Below are 9,965 nucleotides of genomic sequence, written 5' to 3' on the forward strand. Positions count from 1 at the left end.
CCGATGCCTGCAGTCCAGGAGAAGCACAACTACACTGGGAACAGAACTGCAGATGAGAAGTCTGTGAATGAATGTATGCATGAACTTGAGAAGGGGATAATGAGAGCATGTTTATGTGGAAGGGTGCACCAGGGGACACACACCAGTTCTGGCTGTGTCCTGCATCCCTAAAACCACCCCCTAAGGCCTCCTGCAACATTCAGGGGGGAAAGATTGCCCAATTTCATTTTTATCAAACCTCTCTAGATTTAAATGGAATTACAGGCAGGTCACATACCCATCAATCATGAACAGTGCAAACCTGCTAGAAATGTCCAAGTATCCTTGCTGGAGAAAAAGAAGGAAAGTATACAGGCCAGATGGCAGCAGATTGGGAGAACCACTGTTTTAGACCCACCAGGCTCTGTTTACTGGCCAGTGAATTAATAGCAGTTTCTGCCAGAAGCTCTTCTTGGCCATGATGGGCCAAAGCAAAAGAAGAAAAGGAGCCAGACAAACGCAGTCTACAGTCAGTGATGGCCTGCTGAACATGGCTGACCCCCCCCCCAATGTTTCAAGATAGCAAGGTCTGAGCGAGGCAACACAGCAGCATCAAAAGCAAGAAACAGCAGAGTGACTTTGATTTAGACCAGTCTTGAAAGTGTTCAGAGGATGGCAAATATGACCACAGGCTGAGCCTCATGGCACAGTGGTTAAACTGCTGTCCTGCAGCCAAAACTGTGCTCACAACCCGGGGTTCAATCCCAGGTAGCCGGCTCAAGGTTGACTCAGCCTTCTATCCTTCCAAGGTCGGTAAAATGAGTACCCAGCTTGCTGGGGGGGGGGGGAATGTGTAGCCTGCATAATTAACTTGTAAACCGCCCAGAGAGTGCTTGAAGCACTATGGGGCGGTATATAAGCAGCACGCTTTGCTTTTGCTTTTTTGCTGTAACCCACACAGACCTACCCACGTAAACAGCTTTTGTACAAACAGTGCCAATTCTCCCTGAATTTCCATTCTCTGGCCACAAATGAAGGAGGCTCTCAGAGTTACAATTCCCTTTAACAACTCTCATATCACTAAGCGAAGACCCACCGCGGGCTTAATATATAACACTGGGAGCCAAGCAGCTCCCCCTAGGCTGGTTACGTCTTCCTGTTCCCTTCCAGCATAAGCTCCATCGGAACTTCCATGTCTGCTGCTCTTATCGTGATTGTTCCAGTTCTTGTCATCAATAAATGTGTTTACTTATTTATCTGCAAAAGAGATCTATGCCATTCTTTGCCAGCAGTGCCCTCTTGGAAGCAGCACAACCTGTACACCAGAGGATAAATGGACATAAATCTAGCGGCAGAAACAACAGGCAGAAGCCAATTTAGAATACGTACTTCAACCTCCCAAAACACTCTGTTCCAGATCTCAGAGCAACTGCTGTGAAGAAAAGGGATTACAATGGAAGAGTTGAGAGACCGAAGCAGGCAACTTGGGCTATATTCACAGATATTGGTACACATCAAAAGGATTAAATAGGATTAAAGTTACTAACCATCCTATTCATGTATAGCTATATTGATACAGATATACAGTAATACCCTGCTTCATGCTGCTCTGTTTAGCATCGTTTTATTATAGCATGCTTTTCTTCACCCTCTCAAGAGTCAATGAGTCAGTTGGTTCTTTTTTTCTCCCTTCTTCCCCCCCTCTCTGCTTCCCCGTCACATTCTTCCAGAAACACAAATGCTACCCACATATACACACATATGTACGTTCACAAGCAAGCAGGCAAGTGGAGGGGGTCAGTTGGTAGGGTGCTCTCCTGCAGTCTCCCATGTCATTCCCCAACCCCTCCACATGCAATAAAGGTGGCCTGAAAAGATTCAAAGTTTGAGGTGCGAGAGGATGCAAGGAGATGCACTGCTCGTGTGAATAAATTATTCTTGGGGAATAAATTCTAGGCAGAAGAAATAGAAAAAGCATGGAAGCCTTTTAAGACAGCAAAACACCTTTGCACAGATACACCTAAACTCAGACAAGGAAGTCTGTGGGGATTAAGGGTGGGAGATGATGTAGTTACCCCTGTTAAAACATAAGGTCTGGTCTCTGTAAACCTAGCTACACTACATCTACAGTGGTGCCTCACTTAACGAGTGCCTCGCTCAACGATGAATTCGCATAACGATGGCCTTTGCTGGAAATTTTGCCGCCTCACCTAACGATGTTTCCTATGGGGGATTTTCGCATAACGATGTTTGGGACCTTGCTTCACTTAACGATGACAGGTTTAGGTCCCCTGTTTCGCTTAACGTTTTTTTTGACAGCCCTGTTTTCGCTATTTTAAAAATATTCTAAAATGTTTAAAAATGTTTAAAATGCTTGGAATCGTTAGTGCACCTAATAAAACCTTCGTTAAAGTAATTTGGCTTCGTTCTGAGTCTTTTTGAATTTTTGTTGATTTTTTTTTCACCATTGAAATGTATTGAATAGGCTCCTATTGGAACGGATTAACTGGTTTTCAATGCATTCCTATGGGAAATGGTGTTTCACTTAATGATGTTTTCACATAACGATGTTTTTAATGGAACCAATTAACATCGTTATGCAAGGCACCACTGTATTTGTGCATATAATTCAACCCATGTATAATCTCAATCTTCCATTTATTACTTGGGAATCGATCACACAATTAAGGCCTCTACTTATGCAGCAGCACAAATGTGGAATGCTTTCAAATAGGTCATTCCCACAAAGACGCACAAGGAGTGCAGATTCAATCTGGTTCTTCTGCACACACGTGATAATGGTACAGACTGGCCTAAATATGTTGCTCAACCTGGCCCCTAAACGTCTGTGGAAATGAGAAAATTTTATTGGTCCTCCCTTTGCTTACTTTTCAAAAGATGGAGAGCTGGTCATTGACATTCAACCTGTACGTTAAGGACTGGTTAGGAGAGAGAATAAATTATCAAAGTGTGAATTGGCTCTGAGTTATCAATAATATTTGGAACAAGGCTTACTTCCGTACCCAGCTAATCTCCTTTCAATCTGACCAGGGGTAAACATGAATTACTCTGCACGGACAATTTTCAGCAGCTAGAAGAATTCAGCTCTCTGAACCCTGCAAGACAGATGATTGCTGGTATCTGCCAAAACACCTCTTATCAGGGGGCAGAAAGCCAGTTCAAACTAATCACTAGCACTGTGCAGAAGTGTTTATCTAGAAGCAAATGTTTCCCATGAGTGAGACTCTGGTTATGTCATACTGCAGCAACAACATCTGGGAATATATTTCCCCTTAGGAAGTTAAATGTTATAAAAAAATTAAAACATTGCCTATACCATCAACCATCGTGGTTGGGAGTGAGGTAATAAGTAGATCTGGAAAACTAGTGCATGGGAGGGAATGTTTTCCCCTCAGGCTTTTCCAGTTTAGTATGTGTGTGAGGAAGATTTTGTAGATTTACATGCATATACATGAGTACTCCAAGAGGTGAGACTCTGTCCTCGGTCAAGGGCCCCATTGTCTCAGGGCTAATCTGTTGGAAGTCACTGGTGGTGGTAACATGCCATCAGCAGATGGTGCTGAGCCCAGTAGCAGGCAGGGTCAGAACCAAAATAGGTATAAGCCAACCCTCTTCTCTCCTAAGGGACGTGGTGGCGCCGCGGGTTAAACTGCAGAAGCCTCTGTGCTGCAAGGTCAGAAGACCAGCCGCCGTAAGATCGAATCCACACGACAGAGTGAGCTCCCGACGCTTGTCCCAGCTCCCGCCAACCTAGCCATTTGAAAGCATGCAAATGCAAGTAGATAAACAGGTACCACCACGGTGGGAAGGTAACAGCCTTCTGTGTCTAGTCGCGCTGGCCATGTGACCACGAAAACTGTCTTCGACAAACGCTGGCTCTATGGCTTCGAAACGGGGATGAGCACCGCCCCCCAGAGTCGGACATGACTGGACATTTGTCAAGGGGAACCTTTACTTTCTCTCCTCACTTTCTTCCCTACGCACTGAACTGCAAGGGATATGACAAATTACTCCTCCTAGAAGTTTCAAATTGACTGCTTGCAAGGAGCTTCAGAAATTAGGCCCCGCAGCAGCAGAGCTGCCCACCCTTGGTGTAGATCAGAGTAGGCAACTGTGGTGCTCCAGATAATTATGGAAGATGCAGAAAGAAAGAAGGAAAAACAGGTGGTTACCATTGTCCACCCGTGGTCGTGGAGAGAGTGATGGACTAGGACGTTGGAGACCAAGGTTCAAATTCTCACTTGGTCACAGAAACTCACTGGGGGAGTAGACCTGGGAAAACCACTCCTTAAATTTCTCACATACCTTGAAAGCCCTATTAGGGGTGATATAATAGTGAAATAATTAACCAACCTGTGGTGCATATGATGATGTGGAGTGGAAGGCCTTGGCAACGCAAAGCAGCATTTAAAATGCAGTTGGAAAATTTAAAAATCCTAGTGGCAGAGAGTTATCTTGGTCACCTTCACGATGGACGTCACTATGAGGCAGTTCATCTCACTGTGAAGTGGAAACCAAGAGTGCAGAGGAGGAGGAGAACAAGAAGGCTCAATCAAGATCAGTGATGATGTGATGGGGGTGACACGGAGTGGAAAGTTTAGAAGTGAAAGGAGAGGAGGAGTCAGGAAAGGAGAAAAGGAGAGTGAATGTCTTCCTCACGAAAGAGGAGAGGGAAAAGACAGGAGAGGCGAGGAAGGTAGTTTTTGGGGAGGAAGAGGACAATGGGGATGCAGGACCGGGAGTGTTTAAAATACCTGAAAGATGGAGTATGAGAGATAAACAACGGGAGATAGCTGGAAAGGGGAGAAGTGGACAAGAGGTAAAAATACCTCTGGAAGATTTAGATCCGGAAGAATGGACAGTTTTAGTTTATCCAAAAGTTCAAGGACCCTGGAGGAAGGCTGTCCGACTGGAACCCATAACACCAAACCACAAGCCACAGGAAGGGGATTGGGCTTGCCATCCATGTTGTGGGACTATATTTGTGGTGAGGAGTGGCTTTCTGAGGAAGCCCACGGATCAATAAAAGTTTGGACCGTCCCCTCGTTAAAGACAGAAGATTCATGTTGCGGTTTGTCTCTTTCATGGACAGAGTCTCCTTTGGATGTTGGCCCTGTTGAAATAGTTACTAGATTCTCCTTCTGGTTCTGTTAATAAAAGTTTCAATGAAAAGGACGTGCCTATCTCGTTTGTTCCCACCAAAAAGAAGGATATGGCAAGGCATTGCCATGATCTGGAGTTCATTATTATCAATGTACAGGTGGAACCTAGCATTAAAAAACATTTTTAATCTGCAGAATCAGTCAACAGTTGACAGAACAAGCCTTCCTCTGCTTCAACAGGTCCCTGTGACTCATAAATTACTAGCGTCTTAGAAAACATTGAGAAATACTATACCTCAAATGCTGACAGGTTCCAAGCAGAGTCCACTGAAATAAACAAGTCTACCTTCTCCCAATATAGGCTGCTTCTCACAATTAGAGGCATTTCACTAGCAATAAACCATAGGCTTCATAGAGCATAGAAGGGACTTCCTGCCATCTTATCTCAAAGCACCAGAAGTGTCTCAAGAGGCATTTTTTTCATCCAGTCCCATCAGAAAGAGCCAGGATAGATAAAAATCAATGAGGGGGGCAGGGTTTTTTTTTTCCAATTACGTTATTTTTTACTGCTAAAATCCCTTTTTAAAAAAAGCCTTATCTACCAATTGTTCTAATTTAAGATATGTCATACATTTAATCATGAGAAAAAGATCTCATTATGGAATATAGATGTGCATATTTTTATTCCATATTCATATGTATATATAATACACGTATAATCTTTTCTAAAATGTTTTGTGCGTAAGATCCAACGGTTCTTGGACTGAATTTAAAAGCGCTTCTGAAGAACGTTCCTTCAATGGTGCCTGCAGCAGGATAGGACCCTCCAGCACCCTTGAAGTTAATGGACTCATGACGTTCAGGGAAAGCAGTGTCTTCAGATCTTCATTTTGCAGAAGAGAAAACACAAAGTCATTGCCACGCGATTTTCTAATCAAGATCTTAATCCTGGAATTTGTATCTTGTATGAAACTGAAGGCCACATCAGAAATATGGCAAACATCAATATGCAGAAGGCAGGTACAATTTTATAGTGATTTTATACCATAAACTATAAAGAGTTACTGTTCATTTTTAATGTATCTTTCTGGATACGGAAGGTTCCTTGGGTGTTGTTATAGGAAAAGGAGAGTCAAAGAAATAGCACAACAGTGACACAAAACTATGCACATTCTAAGCTGCCCCAAGTTCTGACTTGTCCGCACCTCCTTGCTTGATGTTCAGTGGTGAGCAAGAGATGACCACAAGGAAAGTAAGAAACGCCCATGGGAACTAGAAAGAAGCCGGCTTTTAGGATGCAATCCGGGAGTAGAACACCATTCTCAATCAGAATCTGGTGTTGACACATAAATCCTGGCCTGTTTTAGTGCAACAGATCATCACCTGACAATAACTGGACGGCAATTAGTTACCCATAACTGTACTAGGCTAATCTTCCCTAGTTTGTTTACCTATAAACAAGAAGAAAAATCTGTAGCATGCTTTGGTAAGTGGTTGTTATGTGATAATGTAACACACAAACTGTGTGTAATTGGTCTGTGATGCTGTGGTTGTTTTGCAAAGCTGTTGCAAAAGCTGGAAACTAAAGAGGAATACAAGTAGCGGATGGATTATGCACACCCTGGCTTGTTTGTCTGGACAGGTTGCAGCAATAAGGTTTTCCACTGGGTTCTCTCCGAAAAGTCTTTCGAACAGCACATGGTCAGAACACAGCAGCAAAAATGTTGATGGGTGCTTTCTTACAGGGTCACATCATGCCTATAGCCTGCATGGGTTGCAATGAATTTATTTCCAGACACAATTCAAAGTGCTGGTGACAACCTTGAAAATCCTAAAAGGTTTAAGTCAAAGGCATTCTAGATACATTAGTGCTTTTTCCAATAGCAGTAACATCTTATTGTTAGATTATTCTCTGTGACCAAGCTATGGTGGATGTGTTACTGACTGGAAATAAAACTAAGGGTCTTCACAGTTGTGGCACTGAAATTATAAAATCCTATGATTCATACGGTTAAACTGGAAACCTTTTTGAGAACAATTTACTGCACCTTCTTGTTTAGACAGCAGTTTATTTGATTAGGTAAGAAAGGTTTACCTCATGATTTGATTTTATCTCTTACAGATATTTCCAAAACATCACTAGATTGAAATCTTGTCATATTCTTTTACGGATTTCAATCGTTCTTAGCTGTGCCAACAGCTGCATTAGCACCAAAAGGACACAATGTGATTTGTTTATATTAATAAATAAACTTGTGACCAACTCCTTCCTACAACCACATGTGTGGCTTGTTAGGTGCTTGAAGATTTTCCTGGTTTTAAACAGGCTTCTAAAATAGGTAACTTATGAAGCCATTGTGTATGGAAGCAAACTGCAGTCAAGGTTGGTGGAGCCCAACATCATGCAGGTTTGCAATAAAGATTGACAGGGCCAAATCCTGCATGAGGCAAGGGCTTACAAACAGACCAACCCAGATGCTGTATATATAACACAAGCAGGTTAGATTAGGCATCCTTCAGAAGATTGCATGTATGGTACTTAGCTCTAGCAAGTGAGTCAAGGGGCATATTATAAGGACTCCACACAAAATATCAGAATTTCCATCCCACCTAGCCACACCCTAGCACGGAGCTTGCATGCAGATCCGATCTCTTGCACATTCAAAGGTTTCAAATTATGTGAAAGATCTGCCCTCTGAGACCTTAGAGAGCCACTGCTGATCGAAACTGAAAATGTCACGCACAAGTGATCTGAACTGGCGCAAGGTAACTTCCAATGTCTCCCTCGAATAAAGCAAGTCACGCAGAATGCAGAACCCATGCCAGCTGGGTTGATGATATTCCACTGCAACCTAAATGTACCTTAGCCAACTGAGGTGAAGCATAGCGTCCTAATGCGCTACAGTCAATGCACCAAAATAAGTCCCTACAGGATAATCGTAAGTCCTTATTATAGTTATTACTATATGAACAGGAAGGATCAGATAAATATGAGCCACATTTCATTCTTATACATGTGGTTACCTTTTTCCCCCTCCTCAGCCATGGCCCACCGTGCCAATTTCTGGCTGTGCTTTCTCTCTCTTTCCCTCTTTGCTATTAGAAGCAATAGAACTTGGAGGCTTTTTTTTTTTGTTAAAAGCTACTCCAAAAGCAAATCCTTGATTAAAAGCAGCGCAGCAAAATGAAAACGTTGGGTTTTTCGAGTTTGAAACTACTTCTTGGTTTACGGCTGAGATGAAAGTTCATTTCAGGCCATGCAGGAGCCCACGCAGGAAACAGCTAGCTGAGGGCTTGATCTGCAGAAATGAGCAAGGAAGTTCACAACAACACTTTTAAAGTTTAAGAGCGACTCTTTCCTGCCTTTAAATCGAAGGCTGAGTTGACTTTCACTTTTGCAGCCTGTTCATGTAATTGTTTCTCTATGTACCAGAAAATAATGGATTTCCCCTTTTTTAATTCAATGCAGCAAAATTATTTTAAAAGATTCACAACCACAGATATGCTCAATTCAACTTGTCGTCTTCAAATCAGATATTCGCAGTCTTCTTCAAATACTGAGGAACTGCGCCAGGTATTAGCAAGCTGCCTTACAAGAATACAGTCTGTCTCCCTTCCCAAAGTAATCATTTAGAAAAGGAGATTTGAAAACAAATCCGTATGATGCTGATAATGAAAAGAGTAATTCCCCCCACCTTGACAAAAAATCAGTGTACATCTGATTTAATACAAGGACCAGTCACTCTGTAGAGGCCTTCAAAGCAAATGAAATACACAGGAGATGATAATCATTCCTATGTATGGATGCTTTACATTTACTTAAAACTGTAAGTTTTCACCAGCATCCTACATTATTGTATATGGGGCCTACCCAGAAGCAACCACAGTCTGTATAAAAATAAAGCATCATATAAGCAAATTACCATTTTAAACAAGTGCTACATCCTGTAGCTGCTGCCATGACTATTTTTATTATTATCAAAACCAGCCTGGGTTACAGTTTAATTACAGAAACAGTATACATTTGTATATTTGTGTGCGCCCAGAAGAGAGGTTTAGGGAAAAGTATTACCAAAGGCAAAATGAAAGAGGAAGAAAATACTGTAATTCATACTAGGAACAGAAACGGGGTGCCTATAAGACTAACGAGGTTTTGTTTTTATTTCTCCTAAGCCTTTCATGTGTTATCTGAAGAAGTGTGCTCAGACACGAGAAAGCCGATGCAAAATAAACGCTAGTTAGTCTTAGAGGCGTTACATTCCTGTTTCCAGGAAGAATAAGAAAATAAAACCCAACTCAATTAAGGCTATAAAAGACAACCCTAAAAAAGCAGTCACTATAATTCTGAGAAACGTAGGAAATAATTACCGGGCAAGGAGCTGCGGTCGCTACCTCGAGCTCTTTGTTGTACTGATTTCCTTACGTGATGCTATCCCCTCGCCCCACACGCTCTCCGCGCCACACGCCCGCCTTCCCCCTTCGAGACCCCAGGCGTGAATGAAGCCAGCGAGGCGGAGGAAGACGAGGACACCCCAAGGGGCGGAGCTTTCGTTGCTGAATGCCAGCGCACTCTGACCAATGGAAGGCGCGGATGTGCACTCGAGCGAGAGCCGACTTCAACCAATGGTGCTTCATGGCTCTATTACTCCGCCCTTCTAGTCTTATTCAACTGGACAGCTGGAGGGGCAAAATTTGAATATGCTGATCGAGTGGCCCGAAAGAGCCAATCATCTTGCTCTCGTAAGGATGGGCCTCTTTGAAAAGGACCACCGAGGGATGCAGAGCAAAAACAAAATCCGATTGGAGGATTGTGGCGGCGATGGTTCTCATGTGAAATGATGGGATGTTAGACGTCACCCCCGA

At 42.9% G+C, this 9,965-nt stretch overlaps 1 protein-coding gene across 2 annotated transcripts in view; it reads right to left on the bottom strand.

Moving 5' to 3' along the window:
• Positions 1-9,625, bottom strand: part of ME2 (malic enzyme 2) — a 44,336-nt gene extending 34,711 nt beyond the window's left edge. Inside the window, exon 1 of one of the 2 annotated variants that reach the window (XM_020811051.3) lies at positions 9,471-9,625. The gene's annotated coding sequence lies outside the window, so the exon portion shown is untranslated. Of the gene's footprint in view, positions 1-5,397; positions 5,463-9,470 lie in introns of those variants that run through there. The other variant, XM_072992927.2, reaches the window with a different exon arrangement.
• Positions 9,626-9,965: the final 340 nt, after the last annotated feature.

Source organism: Pogona vitticeps, chromosome 2, assembly GCF_051106095.1.
Source record: "Pogona vitticeps strain Pit_001003342236 chromosome 2, PviZW2.1, whole genome shotgun sequence".
Classification (NCBI taxonomy): domain Eukaryota; kingdom Metazoa; phylum Chordata; class Lepidosauria; order Squamata; family Agamidae; genus Pogona; species Pogona vitticeps.